General features: G+C 39.0%; 1 protein-coding gene across 2 annotated transcripts in view; it reads left to right on the top strand.

Moving 5' to 3' along the window:
- RARB (retinoic acid receptor beta) overlaps window positions 1-20,807 on the top strand; it is a 194,150-nt gene that overhangs the window by 14,446 nt on the left and 158,897 nt on the right. The gene's annotated exons all lie outside the window — the stretch shown is intronic.

Genomic DNA, 20,807 nt, shown 5'->3' on the forward strand with positions numbered 1-20,807 from the left:
CAGATAAACTAGAGAATTGAGTGAAAGACTGGAATTGGAAAGATCTGATCTTTTCTCTGTTTTCCTAACCTATTTATTATACTGGCTGGAGATAGCATCTACAAGGCAGAGCCCTATAGCTCAGTTCGTCCAAAAGGTTACATATGAAGAAAAAAAATCGGATATTAACTCGTCATGTAGCTAGCTGAGGTGGCTGTACTTTTTTATGATTCTTTTCTGATTCTTATTTAGCTATTCTGTGGTTTCTCAATTACAGTTGTCAGGAGAAAGGTGTGAAGGCCAGTTTTCTGCATTTGTGAACAGAGACACTGGTGTTGCTTGGAGAGCCTGGTCCTTACATTGCGGGCCCTTGTTACTTATAAGAACCTGGAGGATGAACATGCAGAGTACATTAGATAGCTGTCTAAAATACTGTTTTCCAGAACTGAATAAATCTACAAAATGAAATTGGAAATTGTGCAAATACAGGATATTTGTTATACTTGTGCACGTGTAGGCATTTAGACTTAGTCAAGAACTCCAAAGTTATTGAAATGAAAAGTACAGGAGTAATGAAGTTGTGGTTCAATTGTAAATGTTAATGTATTTGAGAGAGGCTGGAGGAGAAGTTCTTTTGTTATCCAAACGGGTTTGTTTGTTCCTTGTTTATGTATCAGTTTGCCCTCTTTTTGAACATTGTATATGGTTTCATGGTGAATAGTTCACAAATCTTAAAATGTAGCCTTCTTGTCAGTGACACCGATCATAGTGCAAAGGTCTTTTAAAAATTTCATACGGATCAAATAGCTCTGTTAAAAAAAAAAAAAAGTCAGAACAAAGGTCACCAGAATCTTTTGTTGTTGGCAAAACTACCTATTTTTTCTTAATCTGATTCTAAGAAACAGCTGAACGGAACTGATTTCACTGAAATTATTGATTAAAAACAAATGACTGCCCCTCCCCCTTCCCCTTCTTTGAAACAGACATCTGGCATGGAAAATTTAAGCCAAGTATTTTTATCAAAGCTTTAAGCAACCAAACGCAGGCTGCTATCATGGCTGCTGTGGGCAAGTGTAAGAATGAGCAACTTCATCAGCCCTGCCTATAACAACTTCTCTTAGTTCAAAGACATTTGGCACAGGTGTAAAAAATGTGATGCCAAACTTCATACTGCTTATTAGCATACTGTACATTGTATCCTGTAATTAAACTGCATCTACCTGTAGGTTGGTATTTCTTTGACTATGCCATCTTTTAAAGCGTGTGGATCTGAAGATCTAATCCATCTAAGCATTGGACACCCCGAACTGCAAATGAAGTCAGAGAGCTGCAGGTGCACAGCTCCTGGCAGGATTATGCACCCAGTGAGCTATTGCTCTCATTATGTTGCACTATAATATATCATCAGTGTGAAACATCATCCTAATGATGCATTAGTGTAATACATCATCAGGGGAGTCCCACTAGTAATGTATTACTCAAAAGTATGGTGCTACTCAGTAAGAAAATCATCTCACAGTCCTTGTGTTGTTTCAAAACAGCATCGGCCAAGGCAAAATATGTTGGTAAAGACTGATGCAGCTTCCTAATTTTGTATCTGTTTGGGGGTGGGGGTAGGGGGGTACCTTCTGTACACACTGACTTTGCGACTGTATTTTCAAAGAGGTATATTTGGTCTGTCTTGGATTGCATTTTTGTTTGGAAGTAGCAGGAATTGATTCTTCAGATTGATGACTGAGGGCTTGAATAGAAAGGCATAAGTCTCTGCCAGAATGCCTGTTATATAATTTTTGGTGATGGGGAAGAGGGGTTTATGAAAACTTGGTGCCAAAATTTGCAGTTCTAAGGATAAGGATAAGTGATACATCTTCAGGTTTCGTTCACATACACTAAGATAAATACATTTAAAAAGCACTGTGTCTTAAAAATTAAACCCTTCCATTTCCTGTATCAACCCATTGATTTTCTTTGGTCTGCAAGATCCTGTAGCAAAACAATCCTTCCCATAGGAGTAGTCTCGAATGCAAGATTTACTTCAGTGTGCAGGGGACTCAGATGACTTTGCTTATGCTTTTGAATCACAGTGGTGATATTGTGAGGTACTCAACATGGGATTACATCAGTTCCAGGGACTGCCATATGGAGAAATGTACTTGTAAATGGTCCAAGTAATATAATGTGAGGACCACATTACTCCTTAGGACACACAGTGTGGCTGGAGTAGGATTGGAGAAAATGTTAGCTATAAAAAAGAGATTTCTGAAACGTGATTTTATACACGGCCAATATTTTCCAGACTGATTTCAGATGTATCCCGTTTACAGGTGCAAAACAAAGGAGCTGAAAGGGAGTCTGAACTTTAAAACACCTCTAAATCTGCATCGTTGGATAATCAGATCCCTTTAGGTGCCATATTTTTGATAACGAAACGCTGGACACAAATATGCCTGGCTGCAGAAAAACCTTGGTAAAAGCAAGGGAGATTTCTTGAGTAAATCAAGCAACACTTGGCCTCCCTTTGATTTGTTTATTGCTCTCTTGCATTACCATATAACCTGCCTAAGCAGCAGGACTGCAGCCCTCTTGGGATTTGGCAGACACCCTTTTTTTTTTTTTTTCTTTCTTTTTTAAAACGTGCAAGACTCCCATCTCTACCAAATGCGTCTGCCTGTGTACTTGTGTCAGTAAGGTAAAGAAGTATGCCAACACTGCTGTACTCACCGGAGCACCTCCTGAGCCCTCTGTTATCGCAGCAAAATGGAGATTTTTACTGCTATGGCTTGTTGCATTCATTCGTGGTGTTTTTACTGTAGTGATCCAAAGCATGCACATGTTGGTATAACACTAGGAGCACTTTGCTGGCGTCATTATTCTTTTACTGGTTAAGTGCTCTAGGGGCTTATTTAGGCAGCAAAAGCAGTACGCCAAGCCAAAAGAACTTCAGTTGTAACTTTCTTGAAGCCTTATTTGGGCAAAGTATGAATGGTCCTAAAAGACAGTAACGAATTTATTTCTTTAAGTGGTGTTAGGTTAAGATCATCATCACAAATCACACTGTCTTTAATGTTAGCGTCTTCCTTACTGCTGTAAGTAATACAAACCTGCTCTTTTGAAAGTTCCTTCTTGAGACTCATTTAGGCTCCTCAGGGTCCCAGCTCACTCTCTGCGATAGTAGCTGGGTTTCTGGCACAGCATGGGTCCTGCATGCTAATCTATCACCAGCCCAAGGAATTAGGCTTTGCCTGTGCAGCAGGCAGAAGAGTGGAGTCTGGTTACTCTCTTCCTGGGGACTGCAGCATAGCTTCATGATAATTGTCTTTGGTTTTAAATTCAAACAAAGATCGGCATTGTCGTGTGCATCAATTAAACAGCAGCTAATAAGAACAAAAAAATCTGTCAAGAAAAGAGGAGAACAAAAGTAGAGATCATTCAATGAATTGATTTTTAGAATTTTTAAAGTTTGCCACTTTATTTCTATGCTGTTGTTTGAAGCTATGCTGAAGTCAAGTTCTCTTCTCCAACCTGCCCACACTGAGCTCTGACAGCAAATAGTTTCATCAACAAAAATTAGATGAGAATTTAAGTTTTCTGGTTTGGCTGCTTCTTGGTTTTCTACCTCAGAACTGCTCAGCTCAGGCCTTGGATCTTTCTTGTTGCAGAAACACTGCCATTCTCTGTGTATACAGATAGCATAATGAATCAAGCATTGCTGTAAATATTGTTTGCAAAGTGAAGTGTTTCTGGCAAATTCTGTCAGCTTATTGCATAGTCATATATGACAGGTTATTATGCTAATAGATTATTAAACTCTGCATATGCACTTTAGCCTTCTATGAACTTTGTTCTTGTGTTTTAGAAGGAATTAACTAAATCCAAGTTACTGGTGGGCAGTCAATCAACAGGAGTGTGTTTTTCTTCGCCTTACCAGTATATCCTGTTGCACTGTGTTGTGCTTTGTTCTTTCATCAGGTTGCCCTGTGACTCGGATGCAAACGTGACACATTGGAAATATAATGTGATGTGACATGTCCAACAACACTATCAGGAAAAGCAGATAGTTAAGAGTTCAGGAGTTAGTTTCTATTCACTCAATTCATGGATTATTCGCTGTCCATTCATGTGTTGATAAAAGTCCAGTAGTCTTCAATATGCTGACTGTTAAATGAAAAAAATAAGCAACAAAGCAAAGAAACAATAGATAACACCCTCCTTCAAACCAGTTTCAGGGCATTCAGCTCTCCAGCTGTATTCTTTGATTCCAGCTGGTGGTATTTGGAAGCTGTAAGTTAATTAGAAGGAGAAATTTCTGCAGCTAGCAATGTAGATATTCTGAGGAAAAAACATTGCCCCCGGGGAGGGATGATATTTGAGCAGATTTATAGTGTTCTGAGTATGCATATGAATGAGATGATGGCCGTCAACAGGGCTCACTGCTGTGGGGAACTGTCAGCTTTGCTCTGGTACAAGGAGATCCATGGAATGAAGCAGTGGAAATGAAGGGAAAATAATGATAAAAATGGCATTGGTTTTAAAATGGGAATTTAAAAATTCTAAAAGTACATTAAAATAGATTCTCTTTTTCCTTTGGGAAGGGAAGGGAATGGAAGGAAAAAACACCCCGTGTATGCAAGCAGCACAGATTAAAGTCTATGAAATTTGAGGAGGGTCACCCTTCATACAGACTAAAGGTTTGCAGAAGGCGGCCTCTGTGCTTGAACACCTAAGCCTCATCTCCCTTTTGAATTTCAGTAAAAGCCACTGTGAACAGAGTTAAAACATCCTGGTTTATTCTACTCTGGCAAAATGTGTTTGAAAGTACGGCTTGGTTGATGTGTATGGAAAGGTCAGTGTGGTACAAGGCAGTGAGAATCAGGAATTCGCTGAGAACTACAGCAGGCCAAAACAAGGGATGTGCTTGTTTGACCCTAGACACCATGTTCTCATAAATTACTACACCCTCCGCTGAAACATCGTTCTTTGCCGTGGGAGTATTTTTACATGATTGCTTTGGGAAGTAAACAGGTTCATCTGAATTACCTTCTGTGCCAATTGTAACTGCATGTGGCTGTGAAAAAGTCACATAACCTCCCTGTGTAAAATGGCAATGCAATGCTGGCTTGCTTCCCTCAGAGCTGTTATTGATGCATACAGCAGATTTTTTACAATGTGGTTATTAATTGCATTTCTTCAGAGAAAGACTGTGTTTTCTTCATAGATGCTAAGAGAATTTAAGGTTCATCTGCCAGAAATTTTAAGAATTGCTTTTGAATATGTACCTTTCACTTCATCTTTCTTTCTCAGTTTGAATAAACCTCCAGGCTGTGTTAATTGCACCACAGTTTCTGTAGGGCTTGAATGGTGGGCAGCGCATTTTTAAGCTTGCCTTCCATAGACATTTGGTGTCAGTTGATGGACATGTTGTGCAACAGTTTTGTGGTGTTAAACTCTTGTCATTCAGAAGCCTTTCTGTTTTAAATATTTGTCAATGCAGCCTGCTGTCATTTACAGTGAGTCTTTATTGAGATCATTAAATGGAAAGTTTAAGATTAATTCCCTTTCAGGGCAAGAGGAGGAGGATAAATAACTAGTCCTGCTTGGTGTTCCTTCTTAATGACTTCAGCACAGTGTGAAAGAGTAAACAGTTTTGACAAAAGATGTAATTGATTGTTTAGGTTTGACTGATCACTCAAAAATGTAGCGTATCCTCATTCAGAGGATGTTCTGCAAGGTAATGAATGTGATACTGTTAGGAAACGGGGGCTGCCACAGTTTTTCTTGCGAAGTGAGGGTGAGTTTTGGTGTTGGGGCTCTGCCAGCCGAGGGGCTGGTGGCTGCTGCGAAGCGGTGGCTGCTCCCCGGTGCTGCTGCTTCCCCTCCTCACCCAGCCGTGAGCCAGTGCAGGCAACTACACTGGTAGAAAACTAAGCTACACAAAATAACCAAGATTAGCAAGTGAATAGCTTTCTGCCAGTTTAGATCCCTGCATTGCTGCACTGTGGGGTCGAGAGCTGGTGCACAGGGTTGGGATCCTGCAGGCGCGAGCGTGGGGAGAGGGAAGCTGTGCCATTTCACACAGTGGCAGCTGGCCAGCAGAGCCACAAACTTAATTTGGGACTACAGTGGTGAGGCACACTAGCAGTAAAATTAGCAGTATTGTGGCTATCTGCAGGCTTTCTGCATTCTCCAGCTGCCACATCAAGTTTGGTAGGAATAAGGCAGTGAGCTTTAAAGGCTACCTCCTGCCGGCACCAGCGGATGGAAGCCCTGTGGGCATATTCTGTTCACACCAAGTCTAGATCTAACCTTGTCTTTTTTCTGTCCCCTTTTCTTTTGCAACTTTTCCTAAATGTTTCTGTTTCATCCCCTAAAATGCTCCTCTTCGTGTTGGTTTTCTGTGTCGCCATTTCACTGTCAGATGCATGAATGGTAAGCAGATCAAGAACACTTCAGAGATGAAGTAACTTGTTTTTCCATATATGTGGAAGAGTGATGCATATCCACAAAGGGGATGTACAGCAAAGAAAATGAGAAAATACACAAGGAGTGTTTGAAAGACCAATGAATGAAAATGCCTGAGAATGCAAGTATTTGCTGATTAAATTCATGCCATCAAAAGACATTCTGGGCCCATAAAACAAGCAGAAAAAGTGTATAATGTTCATGTCTTTAGGATGTCTTTAGGAACGCAGGACTGTTTGAAATACTGAAGTAGGGCTGGCCCATTCATATTATGGTTTTGTAATGCCAGTTGTGATTCTCTTGGGCTTAACTCATCCTTTCCTTCCCTGTCTCATGAAGCCAGATGTGAAGCACCTGCAAGGGACAGCAGAGAAAGATTTGACAATTATCTGAGGAGATCAATGGTACCCATTAAGTGCTTAGGTGAGAGGCTGAAAAGGGTATATGAGACTTCTCATGTACAAATCAGAACTATGTAGTTATTAAGGGACTAAATAATAGTTTTTATTATAGTTGCTATGTATTTTGTTTCACAGAATATCTCTGAAGCAGAGAGAAGTGTTACTATTGTGGTGCTTGAGGGTAAACTATATATGTATATACATATATGAGGGCACAAACTGCTCTGAGCTTCCTCACCAGTCCATGTATCCACACATATAGGTATCATCTTTATTATAGATTGGCACTGAATACTGCTACTGAAGAGTGTGTTGATGCCTTAGGCAAAAGTGTGTGGAATAGCCTAAGGTGGGAAAGAAGGTTTTCCTGCTTATTGGAGGACACCATCAATGCCATACCTATTCGGAGCTTCAGTATTTATGCCTTTTTAGCTGTGTGATATCTTAGCACACATTGCTTTGTACCTCTCAGTCCCTTCTCCTCCTCCTGTTCATTCCTTCTATTCTTTAGATTCAGAGCAATGAAAAACAGTTAAATAAAAATATTGGTATTAGGGGTAAAAGGGTGAGAAATATAATTTACCCGTTTGTGTCCCCTTTTCCTTCATTGGTGACTTTATCCATTTCCACTTGAGCTCTTCATCACTGTGAGCCTCTGGGGATTTTCCTCCAGATGGTGTGAGGTGTTTCCGATCTCTCCTTCTCTTGGACAAACTTAGACCAAGATTCCTTATTCTTTCAAAATGAGACAGGGTACCCAGACCACAGATCATTCTTTTTACTGTTTTCTGAATCATTTCCAACTGGTCAACCTTCTTTTGAAAAAGTGGGTGCCAAAAACTTCAGTATTCAGTAAATGCTTCACTAACATTGTTTACAGTCACTAGTATCAACTTTCTGCTCCAGTTTCTGTGTATGAAAGATTGTATTCTCTCTTCGGTGACTGTATTGCATGGTAATTTTATGTTGAATTGGTTGGCCACCATGACCCTAAATTCCTTCAAGTCACAGCTTTTCAAGTACATCCTGTGTCCTTAAAGAATGACCTAGATTTTTTATTTCTAGATATGTCGACTGGAAATGAGATGATCCTGGGAGGCTGGTTATTTGAAGTTGAGCCTAATTTATCAATTATTGTGGATTACTCTCTAGAACTGATCTGATATTGTGTTTACTTACCAAGTACTGTGCTTTCAGAAAATTTTATCAGCAGTATTATTAATATTATTAACAATGATATTGATATTATTAATAATATTAACCCCAGATTACTGATGGAATTTGAGTAATGTTGGATTAAGACTAGATCCATATAAAATCACCTCAGAAATGTCTCTAATTGCTCATAGTTTCCCATTTACAATTACTTTCTGAGATGTACCAGCCAGTTTTAATCCACTTTTATTCTCCATGGATTATGTCCACTGATAATTTTTAATTGCAGTATCATGTGAAACTAATTTAAATGCCTGGTAGTAGTCTAAGCGTATTATTTCCCCAACTGTTTTACCAACTATATTTGTAATGATACCAAGTTTATGTTATGAGACCTGTTCTCCATAACACTGTTGATTTCCATGCTAACATCCCTTAATTATTTTCTGATTATATTTGTAACAGCTTTTCTATTATTTTGCCTGGAATCAATATTAAGTTAGCTAATCTATAAATACCTAGCTCATCCTGCCTACCCTCTTAAAATATTGGCAGAAAATCAGCTTTTTCAGCTCTCTGAAACTTCCCCCCAAGCCTGGGAAACAGGATGGGATTACTGACAAACTTGTATCACGTCCTGCCGCACCCTTGGTGAAACATTCCCCACTGAGGCATTTTTAGTGGGTAAGGAGCATGAGGGTCTCTGCAACATGTTACATGGAATTAATATAATGACTTGCAGCTGACAAAGCTACCTAGTAAGAATTTGTCCTGGCTCGTGCACGCCTTGCAGACTGGGTGTGAAAAAATACATAAATCAAAAGTACAGCAATTGAGGGGAAAATGATCATATACAGAAAATCCTTTTATTCAGTACCAGTATGTTTGTAAAGCAGTAGTAATGGAAGACACATTCTGATAATGATTTATACATTAGTTAGTGTCATTATGTTCTCAATCTTGCAATCCCCAAAACATCTCAAAAAAGGCATGTAAAGTGCTAAAAAAAAAAAAAAAAGGATTGGAGGAAGGCTTAGAGAATAATAAAAGTCATGTAGCCTTGCCTGCTGGCTTTTCACTAGTTATGGAGCTATTTGCTTCAAGGAGCAAACAGCAAAATAATGTGTGCAAGGTGATATAGTAATTAACACATTTGCACATGGATAACAGTAGAGATTGATTTCCATGATGGAAGAGGAAAGATCTCGGAATAGAGAGTGGAAAATCTGTGGGCTTTGATGCCAGTACCGTTCTGTATTTGGCTTGAGGAAAACTTCTGCAGGATTTGACACATTCTTTTAAGTTGATTGGAAATCTGTTCTGCTTATTTTGAAAGCAATTCTGAACTGGCCCATAATTGTCAAAGTGAAGAAAGGAAATGCTGTCGTCTCTACTATTATGGCTTAAAGCAGTTTTTCAATTAAATTATCATTAGGGTTACATCATGAAAGGTATCAACATAATCCATTTAAGTACATCTCATAAGGCTCTTTACTACCAAGAAAAATCTCCTGTCTTTCAGGTACCAAAGTTATAGGAATTAATCAATCATGGACTCCAGGGGAAAATTCAGCCTTGATATAACTCAGAAGTGTGCCATCCATTTATATCATGGCTGGATGTGTATCTTTGTCTGTGTTAGGATTTTACATTTATATTACCACAAACTTTTGTGCAGCTCTTGGATCAGACTATTACCTCTCACCCAATAACTACTTAATATACCAGGGTTCCCTGTTTTTTTGTTTTCTATATGACATAAAGTTTTTATTTTACCTGGGGAGTATTTTTGCCTAGAGGAAACAATTGGGGAAAGAGGCGTATTTGAAAAGCCAGAAATCCTGAGAATCAAAGGAGTGATAAAGATATATTTCTGAGCACAGTGAACAATTAGGAATTACTTTATTACATCATAGACGAAGGGTATTTATTGCACGTTATTGAAAACTTTCTGTGAGATGATACGAATTTCCCTGACAGGTTTGTGGGACAATCAGTACTAGCATATATTTTATCCGAGAGCCTCACAAGTACCTATGTATTTATTTTCACAGTACTTCAGTGTGATGAGGGATGTAATTATCTCCATTTTACAGGTGGGGAACTGAAGCATAGAGGGACATACATTAAAAAAAAATTGTCATTAATGTTGTACTTGGAAGATATTCCTGCTTATGTGGAGTTTCTCCTCAGGAGAGAAATTGGGAGCTTCATGAGGGTTCTGCCAGCAACACTGAGCTTTCCAGTCTTGTGAAAGAAAAGATTTTCTCTCTTTTTTTGCTTTTTTTCCCTCTCCCTGCTTTCCTGCCCCTATCTTCCCCCTTCCCCCCGGCAACAATAAGGTAGTATTTCCCTCCATGGGGGAAACCATTGCCAAGCAGTTACCAGTGGCACAAGATGGTTCTCCAGCAGTTGAACCCAAATTTCCAGGAGTGATATGTTGTGATCTGTTGCCCGAATACTTTTATTATGTACTGTTCCAGACAGCATAAACATGTCTAAGTTATGGGGATTTTAATATGTGAATAGGAGGCAGTTTCGGAGTATTGCTACTTATGTATTTGTTCCTGCTGTGTAAGGTTATCCATCACAAGTGAAGAGATTTTTGATAGACCTTATCTTCATGTACAATGTAAGTAAAGTACGTTTTGGTTCTTTCTGTATCATTTTTCATAGAGGCAAGCTGCAAAAGAATGCCAAAACAAATCAAAACCTCTATGATTTCCTGATGTAAAATAACATTCCCAATTTTAGAGAACGAATGTTTAATCAGTGTGCATCATGCAATCATGGAAGAGGAAAACTAGCATTTTTATCTTAGAAAATATGTATTACTGGTTGTGACCTAGAACTAGGACAGTGCTGCTAGTACTACAGAAAAAATAAATTTTAGGTTGTTGAAGCACAGCACCTCTACACTGTGTGAGGGCGGGTTTTGCCTTGAAGCAAGCTGTATTTTGAGCAATGTTGATAAGTGTTTAAAGCCACTAATTTATAACTTTAAAGATTTGATTTAGCATCTGCCACATGATGGCATGCAGACTTTCAGAAGCTATTCTTTAACATTAGCAAGAACTTACTTCCCAAATAAGGCTGGGAGTTGCTATTTTGACATGATCCATGTTCAGAAGAAAGTATAGCTCCCTGTTTTAGCGTTTCCAAAATCTCTTAGCATCTTTTCCTTCACTCCCTGAAGTCCTTAGCACTTTCTATCCAGCCATCCAGGTCTTTTTGTGCGCCATCTGACAACCTGCTATTTGAAGGTATTTTCATCATTCTTCATGAATAATGTCAGGATCCTATTATTTTACATATATACCTGAAGAAATAATAAGGCAGGGCATCTGCATAAGCATTAGTCCATTAAGGCTGGCCAGTATCCTCAGCGTGGCATGTGCGGAGCTCCACAGTTGTTCTCATCAAAGCTGCTGACTGACATGAGCGGGATGTCTTCAGCATCCAGCCTCTTCCTTGCTCAAAATTCAGCTATATACTTATCTCTCAAAACCACCCTGGTCTTTTGTGAAATCATGTAAGCTTAATTTGAAGTCTGTCACTGATCATTCCCTCTGTTTGATGTGAGCTAGTCTCTTGAGATGGCTGGCATCCTGGAGTGAAGAGATGCAAGTGAGAGATCTGCTAAATCTGCTGTTGCTTAGAGCCTCTGTCTTTGATACCCTCTCCAGAGACTACGCTGATCTCTTCTTTTCAGTCAACAGTCTACATCCTCTCTGTGGTTTTGATGGGAGATTCCTTGAAGGCATTTTGAACTGACAAAGTTATTTTTTCTGTGCATGTGCTGTAGAATTTTAGAGCAACCTTCAAAGGAAAATTTTTTTTCACATTTGAACTGAGTTCACAGTTGTTCAGGTTCTTTGTAAAATTACCAAGAAATAAATTATATTAGTGGCTTACTTAACAGTAAGTTAAAATGAAAGATGTATGTTGCTTTTCTGTTACATTTAGGCATTTTTATACATATCCATATGTGCTGAAAAGTCTGTGTTTTTTGCTGAACACAGCCCCTAGTGAGCACTGACATTAGGTGTTTGATTCGTGTTTTAAAAGAAGAAGAACCAGTATGTTGCACAGAATTACTATCTCTGTAGATTTCTGCCTTTGCTTATGAATGAGATCATAGGTGTTGAAAGGTCTGCTAAGCATTTTTTTCATCTTTTTTTTTATATTCTACTTTCTCACCAAGTCTGGGGAAACACTGTTTTGGTTTTTTTCTTTGCCAGAAAGGTTTTCTTTCTGAAAAAAAGATGACACAAATCAAAGATGTGAGAAACTTCTATTGACTGTTTTTCAGCCAGTATCCAAATGAGAGAGGCCTGCAGAATCTTGATTGTGTGTAGGTCATGTTGCTTATCTTTTTAGGAAAATCTCAAGGTAAGTGAAGTAAAAGTCTGTTTTGTGGTTTTGTTGAAAAATTATTGTTCTGGGATTTGGTTTGAGAACCAATGGAGGTAATGTCTCTGAAAGGCAGCTCTATTGGTTTTGTCTGTAAAATATTATGTGTGAGAGTTGCAGTCTGTTTAAAAAAAAAAGTACACTGAAGAGATTAATCTTCTTGTGCTGAATTTTTGAAAATTATTCAACATGTTGTACATACATGTAACATATGGCCACTTCAGGCTGCTAGTTCAGCTGTAGGCACAAAGAGGAAGAGTAAAAACAAGAGTTATATTTGCTCTGTGCTGATGAATTCCATTTCAGTATCTGCAGCTATGAATAACTCCACGACAAAGCCTGATCTTATGACATTTCCACAGCCAAAATACTGAGAAGTTTGAGTGAGAACAGGAACTACAGCACCATACAGAGATATAGCCACTCCATCCTTGTTACAGAAATTATCTTTGAAGTAACGCAGTGGTGCATGGATTTCCAGTTGCAGCAGTTATTAAGTATTCAAAACAGGGGATTAGGGATATCATGAAAATACAGACAGATCCCTCTAATGATACTGTTGCTGTCAGGAGCATGCCAATACCATCTGGAGAGAAACTGTAGCCTAGGCTATTTAGATCTGTGATACAGCCTTATTCTAGCTGTGTTGTAAAGACCTGTGTTAATTGACCAAATCTCTTTTGAAGATGTTAGATTTCTTCTGTTATGTATAAGACCCCATAATGACTATTCTATTGTGCTAATTGAATTTATTTATTGATCCAGCTTTTATTAGGGAGGAAAATCCAAATAGGAAGCTGCTGCATGTCTTGTGGAGGCATGTGGCAAAACATGACCATGGCTTGGTGTATCAACAGTAGAGGATAAGCTACTCTTCATGAGGTTTCATTTCAGAATAGCTCAGAGTAGTAATGCAGATGAGTACATTAATCTCCTTAAGTATTCAGAAATCATGTACAGTATTCAGATCATGTACAATAACTTATTATTTATTGCTCTTCTAACATGTCTGTTCCATAAGATTTGCCATTAAAATTAAAATATAGACACTTTAACAGCTAGTTTAAGAGAGTCTATGACTTTACTGCTAGGTGCTCAAACATTTTTCATGGTAGATTCCAGCAAATTTCCTGGCACCCCAGTGTCCCCCAGTGACAGGGCAGCAGCGGGTTTACACTGAAACGATGCCCATGATTATTTAAAAGAACCCAAGGACAGGGTTCAACAGCAGACAGTCAAGTAAGGCACACCATCATGTCATTAGCCACGGAAAGCTTAAAAAGGCAAGAGACACAGTTCATTCTTGCTGTATAGTAGTTCTGTTGAAATAAATGGGAGCAGTTGTTTCAGTGTATGAATAAATTCATATGTTTCCAATTTCTTTTTTCAATAAACAACTGACATTTATTTTGTGGTCCTGCAGAGGGATTCCCAAACCCATTGCTTTTTACAGCAGTGAAATCAGAATTAGGTGTGCAGGCATTTTAATAGCTACCCATACCTCTACACGACTTTTGTGTGTAATGGATTTTTATTATGAGGGGGACACAACTGCTATTCTTTGTGTAGAATAGGTTTATATGCATAACTTAGATTTTCATGTTTATTACAGATTTAGCCCTAATCTTTCACTACGCACTTAAGCAAAATTATCATTAAGGTTATTGGAAATAAAACAGGAAATAAAGGGTAGACTCTTTAATAGACTTATCTGCCCACTATATATATATATATATATATATATATATGCTGTAATATAACTGTTTTGATTATTGATTTATTTATTTCACTGCATGTTGAATGTGCCAAATTATATCAAGCCACACTGCTTTAGATACCATATGAACACATAGCCCATACTTTTAGAGTTCAAAATTTAATCAGAGGAGACAGACAAACAGAAAGAGAAAAGGCAATGGAGAAGGGAAGCATGGAGATTAAGTTTCTTTGCCCAGAGTCATGCGTGGAATTTGTGGCAGAGCTGAAAACTAAACTCAGATGTCCTGAGCTCCGCTCCCGGGCCGTTAACCACACACCGGACTGGGGATCACCGAGCAGCTCAGGTGGGATGGGACCCCAGAGGGCGGCTGTGAGATCAGCCCAGGCTGCCCAAGGATTTATCCAGTCGGGTCTTGAAAACCTCCAAGGACGGAGCCTGCACAGCCTCTCTGGGCAGCTTCTCCCACTGCCTGAGTGTCCTCATGGTGAACAAGTTTCTCCTTGTATCTAGTGAGAACCTCTCTTGTTGTGGCCTCTCTTCTCTAAAATTGCAAAGAAAGCTTGATAAAATAAATGTATTATTTCATAGGCAGCTAACAGTGTTGGCCAAAATCAAATCTACCCTTCACCGAGTATTTGGAAAAGGAAACATAACAACAGATTTGAAAGAATTTGCTTATTTTCTAGGGTGGCCTCTTCCAAATATTCCTCTTAGAATTAATAGTTGGAAGATGGATGCTTTTTTCCCTGCCAAGCCATTGTTATCTTATGTTTCCACTGTAGTACTGTTTCTTTACCAAATTTAAAAAACTTGGTCAGTTTTGTGCAAAGTGCTGTTGGTCGTTACAATATGCTGGCATTAAGCAGACTAGTTATTAAAATAACTGACATTTGTATTTTAGCTCCGCTTTTATATATAGTATCTACATAGCCCTGCTTCTAGAGCTGGCCTTTTACTCCAAATGGCTTTGAAATTCAGTTTATCTTTAATTACAACACATGTATAAGTCCAGGATTAGGGGTGAAGAGTTTCATTGTTCTCTTGGCTTTCTTAACTCTTGCTGATTTTTATGGGATTTGTGGGTAGTCAACACTGTTCGGGATTTTGTCTTTGTTGTTTCCCTTTTTTTGTCTTTCAGATAAAGAGCTTTTTTCCTTTCCTTTTTTCCCCCCCTGTTTGTTGAGGTATGTGCCCAGAGGGATCTGGTTATATGGAGGTTGCATGTTATTGTTCCTCTGTGCAGTGAGGTTTTTCTCGGCCAGGAAGCTGGCATTTAACCCTGGGATCTTGAATTCTGCTGGCATTCGGACAAGTGTGCGTCCGGCATGAGTACTGCAAGCAGCATCTCCTCGTCAGTCACACACTGCTAGGGTTACAAGTATATCATCAGTCAGCCTGGCAGAATTAAAAAACAAACTAACTTTGCCAACGCAACAGAGGTAACAGGGTGGCATGTGGCATGGTCTAGTATTTATTTCGTCAGTGAAACTCTTTACTGTTTAAATTTAGCTCTGAATAATCTGGCAGGGATATTGGAAAAAGGAAAGCAGCTGACAGCCTCTCCATTACCTTAAATCAAATCTTTCACCTCTCCATCACACTCGTACTCTGGGAACAGGAGGTGACAATCCCCGAGTCACTCCGATAGCTGAGTTGTCAAAGAGCACTATAAAGGCTGAGTCGCAGCCCACGGAAATCAATGGGAGTCTTTCCAGACTTTACTGGGATTTGGGTTAGGTCAGTATAGCTGGATTTGGATTAGGTCAGTATAAGATTCTGCGTGCAAGATAGGCTTCAATGGAAAAGCTCTAATGACATAGCTGTTGTTAAGCACTGATTTTCTTGGAAAGGCAGTAACCAAACAATCCAAGAATGGGCATTGATAGATAGGTTCTGCTAACAAGAAAATAGACACAGTAGCTAACACTGCGTGAGCCATGTCTTTCTCAAGCTGATGAACAGGAGTCTGGATGTCTTCTCCAAATCTGGGTCTCCTGGATGTCCTAGTGTTTGTTTCCTTTCTGATTAGTAACACATTGAATAAATGAGATAATATTATGTTTAACATTTCTGCTGCCAGCCTGCCATTTGTTGACACAGTGTTGGCCTGATGAGCAGCTGTAGGTTGAATTTGGTTTTGGGCTCCCCTAAGTCTGCAGCTGCTAAAAATAAACATTTTTCACAGGTGGAGGCTTTGGCTGGGATTGTGGTTTGGCTTAACTTGCAGAGTTTGGGATCTTTTATGAGGTATGTAAATCACCTCAGAAATATTTGGCAAGACAAGTCAGTGCCTGAACATAAAGGAATTCCACCTGAGAAGCTTGAGTGGCTGCGATGGGTGTTTTGGCACTGCATGGACTGTCTGAACTCGGTAGCATCTTCCATATTGTTTTCTTTTCCAAGGTTTCAGCCATCCCTATGCAGTGTTGGCTCCTTCTAAGACATTTTTATAGGAGATATATTTGGTCATGCTAATGAACTGATTCATGGTCGTCTCTCTGGATATTTATCCTGTACTCACCACCATGGTAGCTGGGTGCCTGGCTGTTGCAATGATATCACTACCAGAAGAGCCACTTGACACAGTAAACATTCCAGTAAATCAGAGAAACTTAGAGGTAGAAGAATCATCCAAGCCATTTCCTGGGAGCAGGGGTTTAAGAAAAAAACAACACTGCAAATCAGAAGAGAATTCAAGTCAAGCCAGGAGGAGAGAATGGATAGGATCCAGACCACCTAACTTTTACCTGTATTTTGGATACCGGTGGTACAGTCCTTGTAAAGAAAGCACTGGAATTTCCTATGCTGGAAAGAAGGAGGTGCTTTTGAAAGTTTCTAAATGGGATTGTCATTAGGCATCTAACATTTAAGCAGGACTTAAAGATAGTACTTACACATTATATACCTGTGCAAGAGAGTCCATCTAAATTAGGTGGACTGGATCTCTCTCTTTCGTATACAATGGGGAGATGATCCGTGAGCTTTTGGAAATCAGAAACAGAGAGAGGAAAAATGATACGTCTTTTTCCCAGTGCTCCTCCTCCCTGAGCCAACAACTCCTCATCCAGAAACACCTTTGCATATTGCAGTCCAGCATCCCTAGGGAGCTGGTATGGGCCTCTGTTCTTATACAGGTTCACACCATTTCAATAAAAGTGTGCTGTAGAATTCAGCAGGTCAATATCCAAGATAAGCCTCTCACTTACAGGGAAAGCAACTAATATAGAGAAAAGGTGATTGAAAAAGTTCCTGAAATTTCATATACTTTTAAATAAATATAGAGGCATACAGGCACTTTTCCTTCCTTCCAGCACTGAAAATTCAACATACTCAATTACAATTAAAAAGAATTACAAAGAAATCCCATTTTATCTTGTCACTATAAAATGAAATTAAGAAGCCATTCACTTTTAAAAAGCCAGCTCAAAGAAACTGGATGTTAGGAACATGGATTTGATTCATTTGTATTGGTGAAATGGCACATTCAGTGTGAAATTTAATAGCCAGTTAAGAGGAAGAAATAAAATATTGTTATAAATACTTTTTATTGTATTTCCTTATGTTATGGCTTTGTTCAGGGAGCTTTCTGTCCTTGCTACCTGACTGCACACTGAATTTCATTGTTCAGTAATCCAGTCCAGCTGTTCCAGCTGTTAAATATTCAAGCAAATACCGGGTGTTTTTCTTAACAATTCATTTGTATTTAGTTACCTTCTTCCAGTGCAGATTAGCTACTGAATAACCAGGAGTTGGAATAAGAGCTGGTAATTTTAGATGCTTCCATATGTACTTGGCTTAGCACATTATTTTTCCTCAAAGATTGTACTTGTAGGTATGAATATTTTTCTGAAGTCTTAACTTCTAGAAGCTTTTAGATTTTAATACTCATCTGTACTTTCAGCTAGTATCTAATTGAAACCACTTGCTATCTATTTTTCTATTGTTTGAACAGAGTTTGCAAGAATTGTCTTGCTTATTACTTTAGAGAACTATTGAAATACCGGTGGATTTAAATTTTGTATAGGAAACCACGTGAATAGTGTATTTAAAGTCTGGGGATTGAAACTGTTCATTTTTTTCAGTTCCATTACATATTGTCCTGAAGTTGTAAAAGATTTAGTGTTTGTTAGTAGACAAAATATTTTATTGAACAATTCTGTTTTTTATTTTACAGGTTGGAAGAGAGTTAATTTTCTATAATACAGCTATAGTACAGCAGTATTTTTGTGTTCTGTCTTCTTTTCATGGCTATTTTGGTATCTTTGAGTGACAGCATTTTCTTTGCTAGCACTAGGAGTTGCTTTACTTAAAGCCAAACCAACCTGTCCTGAGAGCTTTACAGGACTGTGGAATGCTTTTCTTTAAATTCTTGGTCTAAAAATTCTGAACAGGTTTTGACCACATTGTTTGTCTTTGCTACTTCACGTTGTCCAGCATATATATTATATGTGCAAAACTGCCTTTCAGACATCACAGTGCCATTAAGATGAATGAAAATGGCAAAGGGTTGATTTGCTGGAAAAGTTCAGTTCAGTTGAACCAAAACTAGGAAATTTGGGTCATATCTAGAGACTGTTTTCACTTGGGAAAGAAAAAGGGCTTGTTTTTTTTCTGAGTTAGCAAAATTATTTTTCTCTGCAGATTAAAATTGAATGTTAGGTGGGAAAGCTACACCTCTTGGGAAGCAGGAATTTTTCACAGATTTATTGGAATGTTAGTAGGAAAGGCACCAAAGCTTCCCATTTTCTCTTGCATTCTCCATTACTTCATGATTGGAATAGTAACTTGGTATATCTTACACCTAAGCTGAAGCCAGGGATTTCAGCAGATGTTTTCTGGCAGAGTGCTCTAGCCATAATGTATTTTCATTTGTATTTAATTCCTGCTGAAGTTGTATTAAACATTAAAATACTCATTGGCCAAAAAAAGGTAGGAATTTGCATAGAGCCTAAGAAGTCAGCATATTGACACAGAGATGGGATATCGAATTATCCACAGAAATTAAAAGAGGTTTTGGGGTTGTTTGGTGTGGTTTGGTTTGTTTTTTTGTTTGTTTTTAACAATTTTCCTGTAGTCTTACAGCTGCCTGCTAAAAGTAGTCCTTGCAGAAGGCCTTTCCTACTGTAATTTTTGTGTATGTACGTCTTTGTAGGTGAACTAAACTGTTTGACTTCTGTTCAAGATAAAACTTTCATATCTGGAAGTTACAGTGCCTTCTGATGTTCTCTCTAATACTTTGCATTGAAAAAGCTGTCTACTGACTGTAGAAGATATAGCTGTAGGGAGAAGAGGCTGTAGTCTCTAAGAGCATCCATTTTAATAGGATACACAGAGGTGAAGTCCTCCAATGATTTGATGGAAAGGCACATCACCTCCAATGATGTGATGTATGAAAGAGTGTTTTTACTCCATCCCTGTAGGAGTCTGGTGTCCCTGCTCTCCCTTCTCCTTGTGGTTCCTGGGCATGGAAGATGGGAGTTGATGCCACTGCCCTACCACTGCCTCACTTCTCCTCCTCTTCTCCCTTGCCTGCTTGTTACCTGCACCAGCAATTTGAACGTGACAGACAGGTTACTAAGTGGACTCCTGCACTATTTGCCCTGTGCACTTCATGGGTGTTGGTGTGGAAGTGAGATGGTCGCATCGTGCTCTCTGGGAGGCGTCCATCTCCCTCTGATGTGTGGAGTGTCGTGGGCCGAGCGCAGCAGCGGGCACCCACTGGGCAAAGCCCCAGGGCTGCTGAGGAGAAACCACTCCAGTCCTCTCAAGCAAATCTGTCAGTGCTGCTGGTACAGAAATTGATAGAATATCTCACTTGAGGCTTTGTTTAACAGCATAATCTTAGTCCTCATTTGCTCAACAAAAGAACTGCTTCTCGCACAATTTACTTCAGCAATAGTTTAGCTTAAGGAAGAAAGGGCTTCAAGAGAATTGTCTTTTTCAGGGCTGTTTTAAATCAGAGATCATACAGAATATCCATCACTGAGATTTACGTTACTTTTATACCAAGGCTATAGAATTATCATCAGTCTTAAGCCTTGTCTCACATCAATAGCAAGAGGAGGAAAACATTTACTTGGTACAGTTCCTAGCATAATTACCTAAATAATAGAGTTCGTGCAGCCAGAAGAAAGAAAGAGCAAGTACTTTCTGCATTGCCTGTGACAGGGTAGTGTGGGAAACATATTGCAATATAAGAATGTAAGAATGGCTGTGCTGGTTCAGACCAAGGGTCCATCTGGCCTAATAATTTGTCTCCCACAGTGACCACAAGCAGACACCAAGGAAAGGATAGGGTAAAGAGAAATTGATCTGCCTGTGATGAGAATTTAACTCCTGCAGAATTACCATTGACATAAAACATATAGGAAGATTTCAGATAAGTCTCTCTCAATACCTGGAAGGGGGGGAAGTGTCTTACCTCCATTCACTGCTCTTCTGAATCTTTCTAAAGTGATTTGCTCAAATAGTTGCAATAGGTTTTTGGTTTTTTTTTGCTAGAAATCCCCATTGATATTTATCAAAATGTTTTTGCTGCACCGTTGACAGTCATACTGGAAATGCTAATGTAAACTGCTCCCTGCTTGCAGAAGCCATTTTGTTCACCACGCTGATTAAATTTGCTTGGAGCAGGTTTAATTAAGGTGGTGTTGAAAACCGTCACTCGAGCCAGGGATTCA

This window comes from Apteryx rowi, unplaced genomic scaffold (assembly GCF_003343035.1).
Source record: "Apteryx rowi isolate R43461 unplaced genomic scaffold, aptRow1 scaffold_138, whole genome shotgun sequence".
In the NCBI taxonomy this organism is placed as follows: domain Eukaryota; kingdom Metazoa; phylum Chordata; class Aves; order Apterygiformes; family Apterygidae; genus Apteryx; species Apteryx rowi.